The following is a 20365-nucleotide window of genomic DNA, read 5'->3' as shown; positions in this document are numbered from 1 at the left end:
CCATAGCCATATTTTCCTGCCTTGCATTATTACATCTGAATATTCCAGCCAGCCAAACACTGTGAAATAAACATCCATCTGTACTCATATTATGGGATGCTGCTTTGTCTGTTTCCAGAGTAGTTTCACAGCTGATTTGAAAAAAAAGGAAAGGTGGAGATTGGAACAGCAGATTAAGGTAGCTGCGGGGGGTTTTAATGCAATATAGTAAACTATGAGCATGAGAGATAAGGTTGAAAGTCTGCAAGATTTTCCTTTAATGAAAATAACACTGGGTCTGTGCTAACAATGGATCAAACATTTTTACATGTGGAAGCTTGAATGTGTTTTTTTCCTTCAATAGTGTTAATATATTCACAGAGTTGCCTCGCTCTAATCATTTGAAAATTGAAGCAGCAGTCATGATGGTTCAAACATGGGACATGTGGGACACTTCAGAGGAAGTTGTGGACACATGCTGTAGATATCAGAGGAAAACGCACACAGACACACACACACTAGACATGTATTCTAAAAGGGGAAACATCTCTGCCTGGGTGTTAAATGTATTTATTGAACACTAGTAGATGACAGCTGAGTCCGTCTTTGCAATGAGAATGTGGAAGATCAGTCACTGAATACAAATAAGAGAGATAATACAGATACTGTGTCATTCTATTGATGCTGGACGAATAAATTGCAAACAGAAAATGTTGAATGAGCCAACCATTTGGAAAAAGATCAAATGAATATCCTACTATTTTGAGCTCAAAGATCTGGTGAGAAACTCTCAGTTTGTGCTGATCTTGGCATCCCTGATTGACAAAATGATACACCTTGGCTCTTCACTGATCTTTCCCTGTAACATTGTAAGTGGTGTAAGTTGCTATCTTCCAAGAGTCAAATGTATCACTCACTGGCTATGTTTACATGATACTTTTAATTCCTCTTTAATTCAGAATAAAAATTAATTCTTCTTTAAAAAGATTAAAAATTACCATGTAAACACCTAATTCCAAATGAAAATGACCACTCCATATTAAACTTAAATCCGAAGTAAGTGGCTGGTTTATTCTGATTTTAAATCCGAATTGAATAATTCCTCGATCATGTATACGTTCATTCCGCTTTAAATTAATTCCGGTCGTTCTGAGCATGCTCGTTGCCTTGTCCTGTCGAGATGATGCATATATTCTGCGCTGGCAGGCACATATTCCAGGCTGAGGTAGAGCAGCCGTTGCACTAACCGGCTTTGATTCGCCAAAGTACGGTCCTCGGCCTCCCTTCTCCAGTCCTCTATCTATCTTCTCCTCCTCAGCTGAAGCAGTGAAGCAGTATGTTTGTGTACTTATTGTGTGGTCTTCCATGTTGTAACCGAAAATAAAAGAAGCAGGAACTGGAGTCTGTTTTCTTCCTGTAGACGTAAATACGTCACACCCGCCCCTGTCCAATCAGAACCCTTCCCAACCCCCAGATCTTAAGCGGAATTGAATAAATTTGATTAAATGTGTTTTCCATGTAAACCTCGATTCCGAATTACTATTTCCATGTAAACGTGAAGGAGAATACTTTAATTCCGAATTATTTAATTCTGAATAATGAATTCTGAATTAAAAAACATCATGTAACCGTAGCCACTGAGAATCTTCACTGTGGAATATGTAAACATAAGCTGCGGCATATCTAACTTCATGTGACACCTACCTACCTTTATAGGTCACATAGAGTCATCATTGTCCATTTTAGTCTGATTCATGACAATCTAAAAACTCTACAGGAGCTTCAATGTTAGCTGTAGTGTAAGCTTTAACATTGTTGGAAAGAGCCTGCTTCATTTATTCCATATTTCATCATGAAAAATTAAGTTAGGGGCAACATACATCGCTGTTTAAACTCCACCTCCTTAGTAATTTCATAGACATACATACAGTCAGGTCTATTGCACGACAGAAGTAATCTGTCTGTAAACAACAGTTTTTATTCTCCCACATACTTGTTTGTGTTGTTTACTGTAGTCCAAATTTACACTAAGTTGAACGTGCTGATTCATTCGTCTATTTACAAGAAGGCCTAATTGAGGTCTGAAAGCACTTCAAACTCACTTCTCTTCAAATTATTATGAAACGTTTTGCCGACAATCATAGCCCGCTCTGTGGGTGTCTGTGTGTTGAAGTCTAAATTATTATAATTGAGCCTAACAGGAGCTGATATTTGCTGAACATGTTGATATACTGTCGTTTTTCTTGAAGGGGAAATTGCTGGGTTCATTTAATCTGACCTAATGTGGCTTGCTCAATTACATTGTACTTGTGTTTGTGGAGTTCTGAAACTACAATTTGTTAAGGATTATGCTGTACCATGAGCTTTCTCTCTCAGGTAAATTATTTTACTAGATTTTTTTTTAAGTCTGAAATGAATGAAACTGTATCAGGTATATACGAATATTATCCATGTTGTCATCCCGAGTCCATGCTAGGTAAAAGCCAAAAATACTACGCCTTTATTTTTTTACCCAGGTCTCAGCTGTCTGCGCGTTTGATACAGTTTTAGTGAGTGTTTACGTAGTAACAGAGCACCATGTGTGTGCTGACCCAGCCTGATCTTCCCACAGCAGTGTCTGGACCTGGCGAAGCGATGTGCGCTGAGACGCAGCTCCAAAACAAAACAAACGGGTCTGAGGGAACATGTCTGTGGATCTAGAGTTCAGCACAGCCACACAGGGCTCAAGGAGGACTCCTATCTCGATGGGGAAAGAGCCACATTCCCTTGAAATGAGCTTCTCGAGGATGAAAGCCTTGTGTGAGCTCCCCAGATGACCCACGACCCTGTCTGTATTTGTGCAGGGGGGAGTCCTGATCCATGGTTCTCTGCCTCCCTGCTGGGATCTTGGGGAGTCGTGTTGGGGTGGCCAGACGAGCCCACCATTCTGCCCTTGGGTATTTTGCTTTTGGGGTAAAGAGAGACCCTCAGATGAGCCGGCCCTGTCACAGCAGTAACCTTTCACCCTCTGAGTTTCAGAGGTGGGCCATAGGAGACAGATCCTGGAGCGCTGTGCTATCCCATATCAGAATTTGCGACATACTTATATCTAAACAAAGCACACAATCCTTTTTAATGCTTTTAAACATGGTTTCTTCATATTAGCTGAAGTTTGTACTGTGTGTGTGTGTGTGTGTGTGTGTGTGTGTGTGTGTGTGTGTGTGTGTGTGTGTGTGTGTGTGTGTGTGTGTGTGTGTGTGTGTGTGTGTGTGTGTGTGTGTGTGTGTGTGTGTGTATATATCTATATATATATATATCTATATATAGATATATATATGGATGTATATACACAAATACATACATTACAATTGTCAACCTTATATTTCAGTTGTATCTAGCCGTTAGCAATAAATGACTTCCAGCCAAGACTCCCCTTTCCATGTACTGTTAGCAACTTGAGAAGCAACAGTGTGTTCAGATTAACAGTGAAGCAAAATTCTACACTCCAGATATGTCTGCAAAATGCAACTATTTCTAGCGAATCAAAGTTTCACTGTAAATGGTAAGCTATCCAGATGATTCCCTCAGATTTATTTCAGCATTATGAACCATAAATCAAAATCTTGTGATTTACTCACAACTAATGGGTCTCAATTTTGCTGAAGCAATAACATCAAAATGCAGATTTGTAAAAAGTAAAGATGCAAGCTTTGCAGACCTGTCCCCAAGAAGAAAAGAAAATAACTTTTAAAATTCTTGTTTGTTGAATTAAGATGGGATCAATATCTTATGCATTCATGGAAGTCTGGACATCTAAACCCTGACTGGCTTTCACAACAGAGTGTTGAGCAGATTTGTAGCTCAAGTTGAAACTTTGGGTCTAGAACAGATTATTAGCTGCACCTACATACAGATTTTAGAGAGATACGTATATTGTCGTCAGATTATCATTGATATGAGCCAGGATGTCATTGTGGTGGATTTCGCTCTCCCGGCTTTTGCTCTCCATAAGGTCTGTTTTTCTTGCATACACCAAAACCTGCTGATACGTGACCAGACTCTACCTCTACATTTTTAATAATAAGAATAATTCATAGGATTTATATAGCACTTTTCTTAATACTCAAAGTCGCATTACATAAAATAAAATAAAGTAAAAATATAACAGGTACATAAAACAAAACAAGGACAGAGGTGGGGCAGGGGTAGAGGTCATGTGCTGTATGCTTTTTTGAAACAGGTAGGTCTTGAGGTGGTTTTTGAATGATTGAAGTGAGACAGAGTTGCGGATGTGTGGAGGGAGAGTGTTCCAGAGAGCGATGGCAAAGGCTCTTTTTATGTAGAAGTATAGATGGCTATGGCCGCCATATTTTGGTGTCCATATTATACTTGCCAGTAGTTAGAAAGAGCGTAGCATCTCTTAGAAAACTTGGTTGTCTTTAGCTCCAGAAAATAAAATTTGTGTTAGGAGGTGAGCAAAGAATCGCTCATCAGCAACCTGTTTACTACTTTATTCTCTACCTGCGATGTTGTGTTGATATCATCACACTCAACAGCCTCTGATTATTTACTCCTAGGATGAGAGAAGAGGGATGTAGGTTCACCAGTCAAAAGAAAACTTGTAGATCAATATCTGGTGGTTATATGTTTGAAAAGTAGCAGTGCTAAAAGTTCAGGAGTGATGGTTGATGTGTGGGATATAGGCACTAGTAGCGTGTACACCAGGACCACACTGGCTAACCTCTACCCTGCCCCTTAGGCTTTGCAGGATGTCAGATTCAGCCCAAACACACTGAACTACAAACAAACACAGATGCCCCAAATTCCACTTTCACTTGAAACAGTTGGCTGACCCCCTTTTCCCCTCTGTTCAGGTTACCTCTGCCCACTCTTACCCTCAGGCCAGTGGTAATCCAATAGAGAGCTCACTTTAAAGGAGGGTGAACAGGAAGACACTGTGGGTGACTGGTTGACCAGTGCTGCCTCCACCTCCCTCCCCATCAGCAGGAATATGCTCAAGGGGGTACATGAGAACTGAGTGCATGTTGACTGGATTGTTATCGTTGATTCCAGCCTCAGGTTACACAAACTTTCTGTCAGCTCTGAAACAAAACATTTTTCCCCTCATGGTGAGATATATTTTCTCTTTGAGTACCTTGCAGTTTTTCACCTTTCTAAATGGACACAATAGAGCAATAAAATGGTCAACAGTCATGAATGTGATACAAAATGTCATTTCCATCTTTACCTAAAACAAAACCTAATGTACATTTTTGCAGCGTTCCAGGTTACAAGTTGTATCCATTTCTGGTATCAGACGTAACAACAGGATTTCACAGCTTCTCTATCACTCAGCAACTGAAAAGACGACGGAATATTTAAAAAAAATTGATATCGGACATGTATTACAACATTTTGATTACCTGTTAGTTTCAGTCTGCAACAGCGCTATAATTAGGGATAAGAATTGAAAACCGGATCCGACTTAGAACTGGTTCCAATTGATCAATTCCATCGGAATTGTACACCTCAAATGTTATCGATTCTTCTTAAAGATTCATTTCCTAGCACGACGTCACGTCACATCGCGTATGTTGCATTACGTCACACACTTTGCGAAGCAGAACTCATTCAACCACGAGGATCTCCAATTTAAATATTTTCCTCCAGGCTGCAGGGGCCACGTCTTGACTCACTTGACCAAAAATGAGGCACCGAGAGCGGGTAAAATACCTCCGCGATGACCCCCGGAGGAAAAGCGTTTTTCCTCTCAGAATTTAAAGTCTTTTCATCCAGGCTCCAGAGGCCACATCTGGACTCGCGCGGCCGAGAATGAGGTCAACCTATTGTGCAGTATGTTCAAGTTGAATATGTTCATGTTCAGTCTTGTGGAGACATAATTTGGGTAAAAATAAAATGGTTCCTTTTGGTGCAGAAGACTGTGTAGAACTACTTTTTTTCCCCTCAAAAAAACACTCAGGAATCGTTAGGAGAATTGATAAGGAATTGGATTGATGAGCAGAATTGACAATGGCATTGACATTGATAAAATCTTATCAATTCCCACCCCTAGCTATAATGTAGCTTCACTGTAATCATGCGTTTGTACTTTGACTTTTGACCCCTCAACAAGGTAATAGTGTTGTCCCTGTGTATAATTACATATTGGGTTACTTTGTGGAAGTGCAAAAGCCAAACACAAAGCATGAGCTTCACTTGGTCATATGTACACACACACAATGCTGTGCCACCCTGCCAGCATTGTGTGCTCCGCCGGCTCACATATGATCCCATCTCGCCTCTGTGATACCCCCTGATGCTGGTACAGCAGTCAGACGACTGGGTCCCAGTCAGTCCCTCCAGGATTTCGCGGGATTTTTTTGTGATTGTTGCGGCCCAAAATGCCTGAATTTGCGACAGCTTTTTGAAAAAAATTGCGGTAAAAGTGGCGATTTTTTTTTTTCCAATAACATCTCAGGGGCAAGTAAATATGCTAAATTACAGATGTTTTTAGAAAACATTCTTGATGTGACCACTGTGACTGTATTTTGATTTACTTGATTCACAGAAAAACGCCATGAAAGGTCTGTATTGCACATTTACGACGGTCCCTAAATGCACCTCGCAGCGACAGAGGCACAGTCAGTCAGTTCACAGCACTCTGAAATGAATCTGCATCTTTGATGACGAGGAGTTCATCAAAACTTACTAAAGGTGTCTGATGTATCACCAATCTGAAATAAATCAAGCTGTAGACGGGAGCTTTTTACGGTAATAGCGGCAAAAACGTCAAATATTAAACAGTTGTCCCCCGGTTGTGTCTTTGTCACTAAAGCACACCGGGGGTAAAAATAATCAATGAAGATGAGACAGATGCATGGAGGTGAGGAGAGCTGGTTCATAAAGCACACCTGCTGCAGGTACGTGACCAAGCAAACACTGAGCCCTTCAGATAATAACTCTAGTATCTATAAATAACAACGTTGTCATCGTCACTTGTCCTGCCTGCTGTCCCCTCTTTTCACCCGTTCTCCGTGCGTGTTTAGCTGTTGAAAAGTGCCGATCAAGTGAGGACTTATGTTTATGTTACAAGGAAGTCAGTTGATGATGAAACCAATGATGTACAGGGGCTGAGATTAAGGTAATTGGTCAAATTTGCGGGAAAGTTGCGGTGATTGTATAAAATTGCAAGGCTGCGAAAAAATCGCGCTGATTGGTTGAATTTGCGTTGATAGTTGCGATCGCGAAATCGCAACTTCCTGGAGGGACTGCCCAGTATTACATCTCTGTGCCTTGAACTGGCCATATGAAAAGGGCATTTGAGACCTTTGCTTCTCAGTTGCTTTCACACACCTGAAGGTTGGACCCCGAACACTTCGGCATCCTTATGTGTCTTTTTCTTTTTTTTTTAAGTCAGTTCCTTGTGTATTTGCTCAGACTTTTCTTCCCTTGTCCTTTCCCTCTCTGAAGTCACAAGCTCTCTCCCACTCATACCACTTCGATTATCTCTCCTTTTTTCATCTGTCACTACATTGCTCACTTTATTTGTCTTTATTTGACTTCCAGAGCCAGACATTGGCATTTCTGAATTCTCATGTCTCTAGAAGCAATATCCGGTTTTGGTTTTGTGGTTGCACCACTAAATATCCTGACCAGAAGACATTCTCTTTGTGCAGCAGGGCATAGCCCTCCACCTCCAGCTTCAGTCACATTACAGGTTACGTTGGCTCAAGACACATATGTCATGAAGAAATGAAAGGTTGAAATCCAAAACAGTTTTCCCATCTTTTTCTCTCTTTTGCAGAGTCCATGTGTTTCTTCTGTCTGCTTCTTCGCTGCCTGTCATCTGTATCTCAATACGCAGTAAACAAAGCAAAACAAAGTAATGGCTGTAATTCTACCAGAGGATTGTTTCACCTGCTAGTTGTTAACACTCTTCCAGAAGTGCTGCATGCAGATGGCTCACATGGTTAATGTCCATCTTAGACTTCTAGGTCGTCACTGAGCCAACAGACAAGGTCGCCTCCAAGAAACAAACAAAGCTGCACTCATCCTCTTAATTGTCAGGAATGTCCTCATTGAGACAAGAAAGACACCCATTCACATGGTGCTTAATCAGAGTCATGCTCCCTGCACTAAATTTTGGAGGACACTTGTTAAACAGCTGCCTTATCCTCTTACAAGACACTCAGTGTCCTATTTGCCCTGCAGAACCACCACAGGACAATATTAGTTCGCAGTCCGGTCTCAGTCCAAGGCCACATCCGTTCACTGCTGCCTCAAACAGCGTGTCACCTTCTGCTATGGTGTTGAGTTAACTATTTTATGTGTTCATGGTTGAAACATCTGGAAAACCACTCAGGTGAAATTTACACATCTCAGAAAAAGTTTTGAGGAGGACTGAGTGATTCTCACAGCTGTAGTTGTAATCTTTTGAAGCAATGGATTTCAACAACTGCATATCAGTGCATTTGTGATCTTTGGTAGCTAAATGCCTACAGTGATCATCAGCTGGATGCTGACATGTTCTGTGTGTTGTTGCAGTGCTGGCCATTTAGGCTGATATTTTGGGGGGTTTATTCTGAAAACGATTACAGATATTATTGATTCAAGAGGGGGAACCAAGACACTCAGGTTGTGTGCCAATAACCTAAACAATGAGAGAGGCTAAAACCTTCATAAGGTTAACCTAACTGGATAAGAAAGTGTGATCATTTTACGTGACATCTCATTTACAATGTTACAATGTCATTTAGCAGATGCTTTTATCCAAAGCGACGTACGAGAACAAGAACAACACAAGCAAAGATCTAGACAAGAGGAAACAAGATCAGTACGAGTAACAAAGTGTTTTAAGTCAATTTGGGTGCAGGTACTGCAAAGCAGTGTAAAGGCAATGCACAAAAGTAAGTAAGGATTTTTTTTTTTTTTTTCAAAATAAGGAACATCTACAATGAAGCAAACAAACAATTTAACAAACAATTTAAGACCTTCCATTATCATCATCAACAATTAACATCACCACAATAATGACTAAAGTACCAAGTGCTGGGTCACTCAATTATTTGTACAAAAGATGATGCACAAGAAAAAGAAACAACTATTAAACAAACAAATATTAAAGAGGGTGTATTCGCTCTAACTCACAATACGTATGTCTATTTGCTGTTCTTCATGTTATGCATAATACCTAATAATACTAAACAGGCCATAAATCATCTGAGGGTAGCGTAACGCTATCTTAGCTTCATCTGACTACATCACAATGTTGTGGAAGGATGTCCATTATAGTCAGGCTTTCATCAAGCAGGTAAGATGTAACCATCTTGAGTGAGAAAGCGTTGAACGTGTATTCTAAATAGTATCTCTATTTCATTGCTAGCAATTCAGACTTAAGGCTTTTTTCGACCAGGGGAAATTTACCCCGGAACTATGTGCGTTTCGACCGGTGGACCAAGGGTCTAACTTTAGTTCAGGGGTAGATAATCTCCCCAATAAAAACCCCTGCTAGGGGGGTAGTACTTTTCAAAGGTCCCAGGCTTTTGGGGTTCAGGGCCTGCAATGCTGAACATGTCTGATTGATAGATTACCTGCAGTGTTTTTATTCCGCCCGCCTTCCTTAATAACATCACACACATTTGGCCACTTTCTTTAATTTGTTCTATCTTTTATAAAAAAAAAAAGACCCCTAAATTCCCTCGATTTAGCAGCTTGTAACAGTAGTCTTCTCTCAGCCCACCATAAATAAGTCTCACCCGGCAATGCGGTTTTAAAAATTTAACTGGAGACCTTCAGCTGAACGTGTGAGTGTTTGTGGAGTTTACACAGCTGTTGAAACACTGAGGGAGTTCCTGGGAATGCAAACTAGTTGTTTTTTTTAACTAAAATTCAAAATATCCTCATCCGATATTTAATGATCGTATAAAGACGTTTATGAGGGATGCATCCGACTGAAAATCTGCAGTTAACAGGGTCGCTGTTTAAAGCGAAACTCCGGTCGATCTCTGCCACAGCTTTTTGAGTTAAAAAATATTAAAGCCGTGTTGAAACATCTTTGCTGCTCACGCTTATCTCCTCTCGTGTTGATTCAGTGAATCCATCTGTGATGAAATATAGCAAGATCTAAAACAGGCTAACAGGCTAACTGTTGTGTTGCTCATATTGATACCTGCCTGTCTGTCTGCTTCTGTGGTGTCATCTGTAATGAATGGCACTCGTCTTTGTCCTACTGCCCTCTACTGGTTTGGTGATGTAGTGAATTTATTTAGTGAGTTTGCACAATCTACCCGGGACTTCAGCCCGCGGTTGAAACGCAGACAACAATGGGGGGCACAGAACCTTTTAGTTCAGGGTAAAGTAGTTCTTGGGGCTAAAAGACCCCGGAACTCTTGGTCCAAATCCACCTTTAGGTTATATCGCAACAACAATGAAATCCCAATCCCAACAAATTCAGAACTCTAATTTTGATCCACTTTTATTATGCAAAGTACATTTTTATTTATTCGCTTCTGTCTGTATGATTTTACCATTGTTATTAAATATGTGTGTTACATGTGGTTTGAAATGATCTAGTTTTTATTAAGTATTTATCTTTCATTAATAGAGTTTTCCCTCTATAGTGCAGTTGCCAGTCTATTATCGTTTTATGGTGATTATCAGCATTGAGACACAGACTATAAAAGACTGGGTATGCAGCTGTAATACAAAATACTTTTCTGGTTCTGTAAATGGAAAACAGAGGATTTTTTTTGCATGCAGTCTTCATACAACTGATATGTACTTTATTTAAACCCTCTTACTCATGCACATGCCAGCAGAGTAGCCAAAGCAGTAAGCTGGCTTGCATGCTACAAAATGTAGGGACATAACAAATGTCCTTTTGGCATACTAATTAGTATTTCAAGTGTATGTAAGTTGCAGCCTAGAGGTTTTTCAAGTAGCATTGAAGGTAGAGATGTATTTGTTTTGACTTGGGAGTTCAAATGACTCTAAGATTTCTCTGGATTTGGATACCGCAACTTAAATTTTTCCACCTGCATGGACAAAACAACAGATGACTAATTCTCAAAATTCACCATTAGTAGCATGAGCTCTGTTAAATAGTGTAATAGAAAGTATATCTTCAGTCCCTTTGCTTTTCTGAAAAAAAAAAATAATACAAAAATACACTGCATGTGATGGTGACTCAACTTTGATTTGTGGGTTCTGATTAGATCTGAGTCAGCTGCAGTAGTCGTCTTCACATCCAGCAGTCTGCAATAATTATAGTAACAGAGCTTTACCAAATATAAGTGGAGAATAGAGCCTCTGGCTGCCCTGCAGGCCTCTACTCTCACTGTTGTGCTGCGGGGTATTACTGTAAATCTATGGGCCTCTTTGGCACAAGCCGAGCGGGTGTAGTCCATCTTTAACAATGTGACAGTTGGCAAGTGGGCTGACCCAGCATTAAAGACACATGTTGGATAATTCACTGGTCTACACACACATTTGCCAAAATTGCTCCCACAAGTCAGCTCATCAAACGGTGGTGAGAATTTTCTGACATTTCCACAATCCCGGATTTAAGATTAATATTTTCTTTTATATTCTATAACAAGCCCTGACTTTCTAATCCCACTGAGAGCCTGTGTCCCTTTCGGTTAAGTAATGAGCCGTATTTTACAGACTGGAGCTCCTCTGGGGACTTTGAGTTACTCTGAGAATTAGCAGACTTGAAGTAATTTATGTATCTGTTTCAGTGCATCAGAGTACAGCTCTGGAGTGGGATGATTTGATTTTCTTTATTATAATGCCAGTTATTTCTGCCAAATTTGCATGAGCTGGTGCAGACTGACAGCAAACAGCCGTGTGAATGTAGGCCTAACAGTTCCACACACAGGAGTAATATTTCATTCTTTGTGTCACATTTTGGAGTAATTTCACAGCGCTGTGTCTCTGATGTCTTTCAGTTTGAAGCTCTCTTCTTCGAGTTGTTGAAAGCAGTTAGAACTGTGTGCTCAGTTTGATAGCTTTTGACTGAATATTGGCCTAATCAGACTTGGATAATGGATTCTAAAGATTGATGTATCGCAGCACAGGGATTTGAGGAAACTCTGCTGGCAGAATATAATAATTGGGATGTTTTTGTGAGCTTGATCCCAGTCTAAAGATAGTCCCTCACATGGCAAACACAAGACATGGCAAGTCCGAGCACTAAACCTGTAAACTGCGTGGCTCCTAGAATTGGTGGCCTGGACAATTAGAGCAGAGGGGTCCTCACAGGGGTGCTGACCAGAAGCCGAGCAGGGCGCGTGATCAGGCCTGAAAGGTAGCAGCGATGATGTAGGGTCACAGACAAAGGCTCCACTCAGTGTTGCTCTTTTGCTTTACGCCTCACACTCACGCGCACTAGCCTTCGATTGCTTATTGAATTACGTCTAAACACTCAATTAAAGTCACATGGAGGAGAGGCATATGTTGTCCGAGCCCAGCCACCGGGCGCTGGATAACGGGTGCTGTGTTGGTATTCGTGGGAAGTTTCAAAACAAGATGTCTGAAATGTTAGCACTGTGACAAGCGTCTCGATCTCTGAATGTTATCAGTTTTGTTTAAGGACAGCTCTGGGAAAGCACCATCGTGGATGCAGATCAAACGGACATGCTCTGCAGCGACTTCCTCGTCATATAACCTGATAATATAGAGTGAATGTCAAGATCAGAAGTCACATGGTGTCAAGTATACATTTTTTGTGATATACCCTTAAATGTCTTTCTAATAGTTATTTCAGTACCACAGTGTTTGCTGGTAAGCATTAACATTCACAGCTGACTGAGGGGTGTAAAATATAAACTGATGCTTATTAATCATGTTAATGTTGTAGCATCTTGCCTGAAAAGCATACCTGTTTTCTATACAGCTGTGTCAGATCAAAAAGTGTTTTTTCTTTTCCTTTTTTACCATTTTAGTTTCATCTTGTCCCGAGGCAGCAGTTACCCTGCCTGAATCGGTAAAGGTCCATGAACAGCAAGGGCCAAACTGTACTTACAAAATAAAATGAAACAAGGTGTAAGGTTCAATTAGGAACCTTACACCTTGGATCATTGGGCTCTTCCGTACTGCCAAGATACTGCCGGATAGTTACGCCCCTGTTATGCCTCATCTGCAAAGTGTAAAGCATAATGGTGGGGCAGAGTCGTACCGCCTCTGTTCTGAGGCTTTTGAGGTAGTAACAGAGGCGTAAAGGGGGAGAGATGGTCGCAAAGTGTAGTGTCGAAACTGGCAGGGCAGAACATGTGCATATCTCAGTGTTTGTTTATTTGGAGCTCCCACTGTGTGTTTACACAATGTGCCTCTCTCATTTCCGTCAGGCTGTAATGCAATGTGAAATCTGGAACAACCAATATTACACTAATACATAGTTCAGTGTGTAAAGGCATGATGACTGTGGAATTGCATTGTTGTCAAAATGTTTAAAGGTCAATCCTGCAGTGGGTTTGATTACATGACAGACACATATACAATATATGAATAGAAGTCTATGGAAAAAGGCGAAAAACCAAACTTGTCATTGCTGCCAATGGAGCGCTGAATGTAGTTCCTGGAATAAAGACAGTAAAACACAGAGGACAAAATACAATTTTAAAAGTCCTGAAGTTTTATGTTTTTTTTTCTTAATCTAGGCTAGGCATTAATACTATACAGATTTTTAAAATAGCAATTATCTGGGGCGCTGGTGGCCTAGCGGTCTAAGCGCCCCACATACAGAGGCTACAGTCCTCGTCGCAGAGGTGGCCCGCTCGATTCCCGGCCGGTTGACCATTTCCTGCATGTCTTCCCCCACTCTCTACTCTCCACATTTCCTGTCAATTCAATTCAATTTTTTCTGTATTGGCTTGAACAAAGACATGTGATTGCCAAAGCACATACAATTCATACACATACATTACATATATATTCATAACATGTGATATTCATTACATGTTATATTCATTACAAATATATTAGTTACATATTATATATATTACATATTTTATACACATTAATGAACGATTACCCATACAGCATATCTCAATGTCCTCACTTGATGCGGTGTGCTCATAAAACCTTCACCTAAGATCAAATATTATGGGATGGTGCGTCCCTCAGGCTGACAGGCAGACACATATTTAGCAGCCAGAGGAGCTGCTGACCCTTCCCGCAGGAGAACTGACACATTTCCTGTCTCTCTTCAGCTGTCCTATGAAATAAAGGCTAAAAGGCCAAAAATATAACTTAAAAAAAAAAAAAAAGCAATAATCTAAATTGTATTATTCATAGCGCAAGATAATATGTCTTACTTCAAATCTAAACCCAGCCCCATACGGTATAACTGTCACATTAAATTAAAAGCAGCAAATCATATATTATCACATATATCATATTTAAGATGCTTGACCCACATGTTTTGTAATCTTTGCCTGAAATTATTAAATAAATGATAAAGTGTTGTTTAAATAGGTTATGTAGACAAATCAATTGACAAAATAATTAATTATCTTAACTTAAGTTAAACTTTTGTTAACAGTTTTTGATTTTTTTTATCCCTATAAAGCACCATTTAACTTAAAAATGTGCAAAAAAAAATTGTAGATTTGCCAGCAAAATCTGTTAGGACTTTATATGAGTAAGAACATTTCTACTGAACAACATTTTCATTGTTACATTTTAAAAATGTTAAATTGCATTGACATGAGTTCCAAAATAGTTGGTAGGAAATGCTGGTTTATTTGGATATGTCCCTGTGTATCTCCAAGGCCACATGCAGGGTAATTTCTAAGCCTATTCTCGCTCCATGTGGAGATGGAGTGTGTCTGTGGCCAGGCCGGGTGTTGAGAGGCACCAGTGAGCGAGGAGGAAATGGGGTCTGGCATGTTGACTCAGGAGTAAATCTCCCCGGACCTCTCAGAAGGCTGCCATTAGAGTTTAATCACCCTGTAATCCTGGACACACTCTGCAGCTGAGAGGGAGGACTGATGAGCATGCAGCGTGCAAACTGTGAGCATCTACTCATCCAGAAGCTGCAATCAACGCTGTGGATGGATGAGTGCAATCCAACGATGAGGACACACAAAAAGTCTGAAGAAAGTAATCATACCCGCTTCTTTACACGTTCCATGCTTCCTATTTTATTAAAAACTTTCTCTGCTTTGTGAAGCCCTTATTATACTTGTTAATGATACTTGAGTGTGTTGTTCTTCTCCCTTGTTCTACCTTATTACCCCTAATTTTCTCAAGGCCTTCAAAAAGTGTTTCCAATGCCTCAACAAGCCTGGCTCTTACTTTTCATTATTCACAGCTTATTTTTAGACAAAGGCGTCATTCTGTTGTCTGTGAGAGCAAAAAGGCAGAGCAGCAGTGAATTGTTTCAGGGACATTTGCATAATACTGAGTGACTGAGTCCCTATTTTAAGCTGAATTCTTTCCAGACATCGCTGTTGAAGCTACCAGAGGGAAGAAAGAAGAGCAAGTGTAGAGAGAAAGGGACTATCAAAGGAGAGGAACTAAGCTTTCATGTTAGGACACTTTGATTGTGTTACAGATTGGTTCCAGGTGAGGCAACTTTAAAAAGAAAAGGAAATCCAAGGGAAGAGAGAAAATCGTAACTAAGGATGGCATTGGCAGGATTGAGGCATTATGGGGAGATTTAGAACAGCAGGTGGAGAGAATCAATGAGGCTCAAATATTCTGTTTTGTGGTGGGTGGTAACTGGGGGGTTGTTGGGGCTTTAACAGCTTGGGAGAGTGTCTTTATTCAATCATGGACAAAGTTTTCTGAGGTAAAATAAACAATGAAGGGAGGCAGGTACGTTTGCTCAGCACTACTTTAAGGCACTGTGAGGAGTTTGAACTAACTTTGAAATAGTGTCACTCTCATATTGATGCCTCATCATTACCTACATAGTAAAATCAGATTATCAGTGACAAGATATTTGTTTTTATTTACTCAATTTTAATGCCAGGCTGGATTTTTTGCTAAAAAGGTCGAGTCAATGTTCAGTACTCACCTGGAAGTGTCTAGAACTCAACTGGTAAAGTTTGGCCGTGAGAAGTAAGCTAGCAAGCAGGAGGAGTTTTCTTTAAGTTTTAAAGAAGATATATATATATATATAAATATATATATATATATATATTTCCATATCTTTTTATTAGATTTTTGCAGACAGTACAAAAAGATGTCACACAAGAGTAAGATAAGTCAGAGTATCTGCATAGAATAGAACAAAAATCCCCAATTAAACAGAAAAACAAGACAATAGAAAATAAATTCCCGTTACCCTGCTAACCCTCACCCTCCCAGCTTCCTAAGGTAGTTGTTAAGAAGAAATTTGAAAAGAATTGTATTCCTTTAGAGTTCTTTTAGGGGAATTTTATGTCTTTTAAAATATGTTTCATTGCTTTGTCTTGACTTGTGTGTATTTATGAAATGCCTGTTTTATTTTGCTGCCCATGTGAAGCACTTTGTTTTGGGTTGTTGAAAAGTGCTCTACAAATAAAATTATTATTATTTTTTTTTTTTTTCTGTAATTTTGAGTACTCATTGCTAATACTGGAGCAGGTTAGCAAAATAACGTACATTTTCTGCTGAAGAATTATTTAAGATGGAGAAACTCTACAACTAGAGATTTACAGGGTAGAAGAGCAAGGACAAAAGAGTTCAACTTTGTGCATACTTACGTAAAGTTAAACCTGTGCATCTGGTTACCTTTTGTAAGCTAACCAGTATAGCTATAAATCAATACATTACCTCATCACTCTGCTTCCTGCATAAAGTTGTCTTGAACCAAAAAATCATCTTCTCGACAGTGGGTAATGGTGTTCATGGGAAATGCGGCCTTCATCCTGCAAAAACACTACCGATTTTGTCCAAGGGGGTCACCAGAACCAACCCAAAATGGAAGTTCCTCACAGTGACTTTAAATGGAGTTTAAAGTATGTGTACATTGCAAGTATTTCCATTGAGTGCAGCTTTTACTGAAGTACAATCATCTGACATCTTGTGCTTCTTTCATTTAGGGCTGCAACTAAAGATTATTTTCATTTTTGATCAATCTGACCTGTATTCTGTAAAAAAAAACCTTTAATCTACCTCAGAGAAAGGTGACTTTATTGAAGCATGTTTTTTAATGGATGAACCCTAAAACTACAAAATATTCAATATATTACATTTTGAGACAAATAAAAAGCACCAAACTTTGAAATTTGAATGCCAAGAACATCAACATGTTTGACGTTGTTGAATGAAAAGAAACAGAACCAGCTTATAAGCCAAGTATTATGTATACACCGGGAATATAACTTCAGTTTGCAAGGCTCTCTATGCACAAACACACAACTGAGCAATAATACACAAGAAGCCAATCAGCAAAAAGTGTCTTTATGGCTTGATCAGTTATCAGATTAACTTTAGAACAATGCTTTCAACTATTAAAGGATGAAACTACCCACAATGCAAAGTCCTCTACGTTTTTATTATCTACTGAATGCAGGCCTTTTACCTGTAATGGAGCAATATTTACTTGTTTCAGCCTTTAAATCTTCGATATAAAAACCCTGCAACCTAATCTTCTGTCCTGAAGTTCTTCACAATCTGTCAAACTGTGGTCCACCATCTTACCAGTGTGCTTCCATGCCTGCGCTGGCTTCATGCAATGATTGGAAGCAGGCATTGTGTGGGAAGTCCAATTAGAAACGGGAAATTGCTCTGAGCCCTGCGCTGTGTAGCCAAACTTTGCCGCATGGTCACTTACCTGCACATCTGCACTGGTTTTGTTAAAGCAGTAGCCACCTTTTTCCACCACCTTAATTGGAGTTTTCCATCGCTGATTGCCTGAAAGAGAGGTGTATTGCTACGGTCTGCTTCCTGGTAATGGTCTCTGGCTTTCCACTGATGTCTGATGAGAAGGAGGTGGAAGTCAGGTTTAGATTTATGCCAGGAAGTCCTTTTTTTGCTTATCTAAATAAAGCAAGTAAAAAAAAACAACAACTTATGAGGTCCCTGAGATGTGTGGTGCAAAATGTCACCTACTGTCACCATAATGAAGTGGTTTTGAAGTTTCATAGACATGAACATGTCGTGATTCAACAAGAAAATGTCTTCTAAATGAAAGGAAATCACAGGGATTTCACTGGAAAAAGTAAAAGTATTCACTGAAAACAGAAGATAAATCTCAAGCATCATGTTAGATTCTCAGTTATGAAAATCATTTTTCTACTTTCGGACAGCTTTTATAACGAGCGTCTCTCTCTCTCTCTGATAATAGTACAGACAAACTTCACATTTGACCTATAACACCACATCTACTCACTCACTTTCATACTGAACCCTCGAGAATGTTTTCATCCGTCATGTTGGTTAATTTTCCCGTCTATTCATCCGTGAAAGCACAAGGAGTCAGTGGTTTTGGAGTTATAAAGCATGGAACATGATTGTACTTTCTAATCCATATTGTGTGGTCTTGACATGCAGCTCCATTTATTACTGTGCAATATTGTAAGTCTGTGTGAGAGAAGAATGGTTCACCTAACACCTCGCCCATCCCTTAAGGGCAGCACTTTCCCTCCAGCATGTTTGATGCAGGTCGTGGGACAAAGCCTCTAGTGCACTGTGTATTTGGTTCATCAGAAGCCAGAAACACGGCTCAACATATGGGGATCATTTTGGGAGAGGAAAAATGACTTATAGCCAAAGAAACATATTTGGAAAAAAACAGAAGGTATATTGGCTCGAAACAGATTTACTGCACTTGCATCACATATTTTTTCCCAATTTAAAGTATTTCAGCTATGATAAATGCAGGAGTGTGACGGTGTGTGCTTGTGTACAATAAACCTGTTAGAAATGGTGATAGATAACGAAGAACATTCACTCAACTACACTCATAGGGATAGTCCCAAATTTGAGGAAATTGGCCCTTTAAAACCAGGGTTATATAAGTAGTTTAACACCACTCTCCTGCTTGTACAGCAAATATATATATAAATATATATATATATCTCTACAACCCACATTGGTTAGCTTAACTTAGCATTAAAGCTGTGAACAGTCAAGAGGCATGGGCAATCAGTAAGATAAGATATCCTTTATTCGTCCCTCAACGGGGAAATTGAAGTGTTACAGCAGCAAAGTAGACAGTGCAAAACAGTATAAAGCAAACAAGAGCATATAAAATAGCAATTATTAAAAAGTTATTTGCAATTCAAATTAAAGAAGTAAAAAATAAGCATATCTTACAACGTATATACACAACTAAATAAGTAAATGTACAATATTTACAAAACCAATGACGCAGTGAAAAATGTGCACAGACTTGTAGCCTATTATAAAGCAATGTACAGAACAGAACTGGGAAGATGGGTGGAAAGACGTATTGCACATGTAAGAAGAGAAGGATAAACTAAGATGAAGTAATTATTGCACGTTAATAAATAGATTGGGGAAATATTGCACTTGAGTCCGTTTTGGTGATGTTATTGTTATTGGTTATAGAGTCTGACCACTGCAGGAAGAAAAGACATGTGGTATCTCTCCGTGAGACACCGGACATAACAAAATCTGTCAACCCCACCTTTCACCAATCACTTCTGAAAAGTGAAATTGTCCTTTTTAATTGATTTGTTTACTTGTAAACTGGAATATCTGAGTTTAATAACTGCATTTTTTATAACTTTTGGACAGAGCCAGGCTTGCTGATTGTCCTCTGGCTAACCAATCTGACGGCTGCTCTGGCAGCTTCATGTTTATGGTATGGATATGAAATTGGTATCAATCATTTCATTCAACATAGCTGAAAAGTTTAGTACACTTATTCCACCATCCATATTTTATGGACAAAAGATAAGCTACAACCAGCTGCTGGTTAGCTTAAAGCTGCTGTGCTGGGCAACATAGTGGGGCCGCCACTTGACCAATCAGGACGGAGGATTGGAGATTAGCTATGATTGGTCCATCATAACGGGAACAAGGGGAATAATAACATTACTTTAAACAAAGGCATTTGAAAATGCAGAAATTTCGCAATAGTCTCAAATTACTTCACTTACCGATGAGTACCGATGGGTATTATGACCTTTTCTCCAAACCCAGCAGAAAAAAAGTAACGTTTTTGACACCATTCCTACCAACAGCAGCTTTAACTCAGAATTAGATGAGTAAACAGTCATCTAGCTGTGTATAGCTGGGAATTTCTGAGCTGATGAGCTGCTGGTGTTTCTTTTACTTGCATGAATATTCAACTCTTGGTATTTCCTACAACTCTTGGTTAGGACAGGAGTATATATGTCCTTGCAGAATATAAAACAGATTAATTTGCTTTTTTTTAACCCAGAAGATTTATACCACTCTCCTTATGGTGTGGTAACGGAAAAAAAAAAAGCTACAACCATAGACTGTA

General features: G+C 39.5%; 1 long non-coding RNA gene across 3 annotated transcripts in view; it reads left to right on the top strand.

Moving 5' to 3' along the window:
• LOC117813809 overlaps positions 1-20365 on the top strand; it is a 71891-nt gene that overhangs the window by 46626 nt on the left and 4900 nt on the right. Inside the window, exon 3 of one of the 3 annotated variants that reach the window (XR_004631459.1) lies at positions 14730-16378. The exons of 1 other annotated variant lie outside the window; for it this stretch is intronic. This is a non-coding gene — a long non-coding RNA (uncharacterized LOC117813809). Of the gene's footprint in view, positions 1-4832; positions 5177-14729; positions 16379-20365 lie in introns of those variants that run through there. One more of the 3 variants, XR_004631457.1, reaches the window with a different exon arrangement.

This window comes from Notolabrus celidotus, chromosome 6 (genome assembly GCF_009762535.1).
Source record: "Notolabrus celidotus isolate fNotCel1 chromosome 6, fNotCel1.pri, whole genome shotgun sequence".
In the NCBI taxonomy this organism is placed as follows: Eukaryota; Metazoa; Chordata; class Actinopteri; order Labriformes; family Labridae; genus Notolabrus; species Notolabrus celidotus.
The sequence above is the reverse complement of the archived record's forward strand: the minus strand, read 5'-3'. Positions and strand labels throughout refer to the sequence as shown.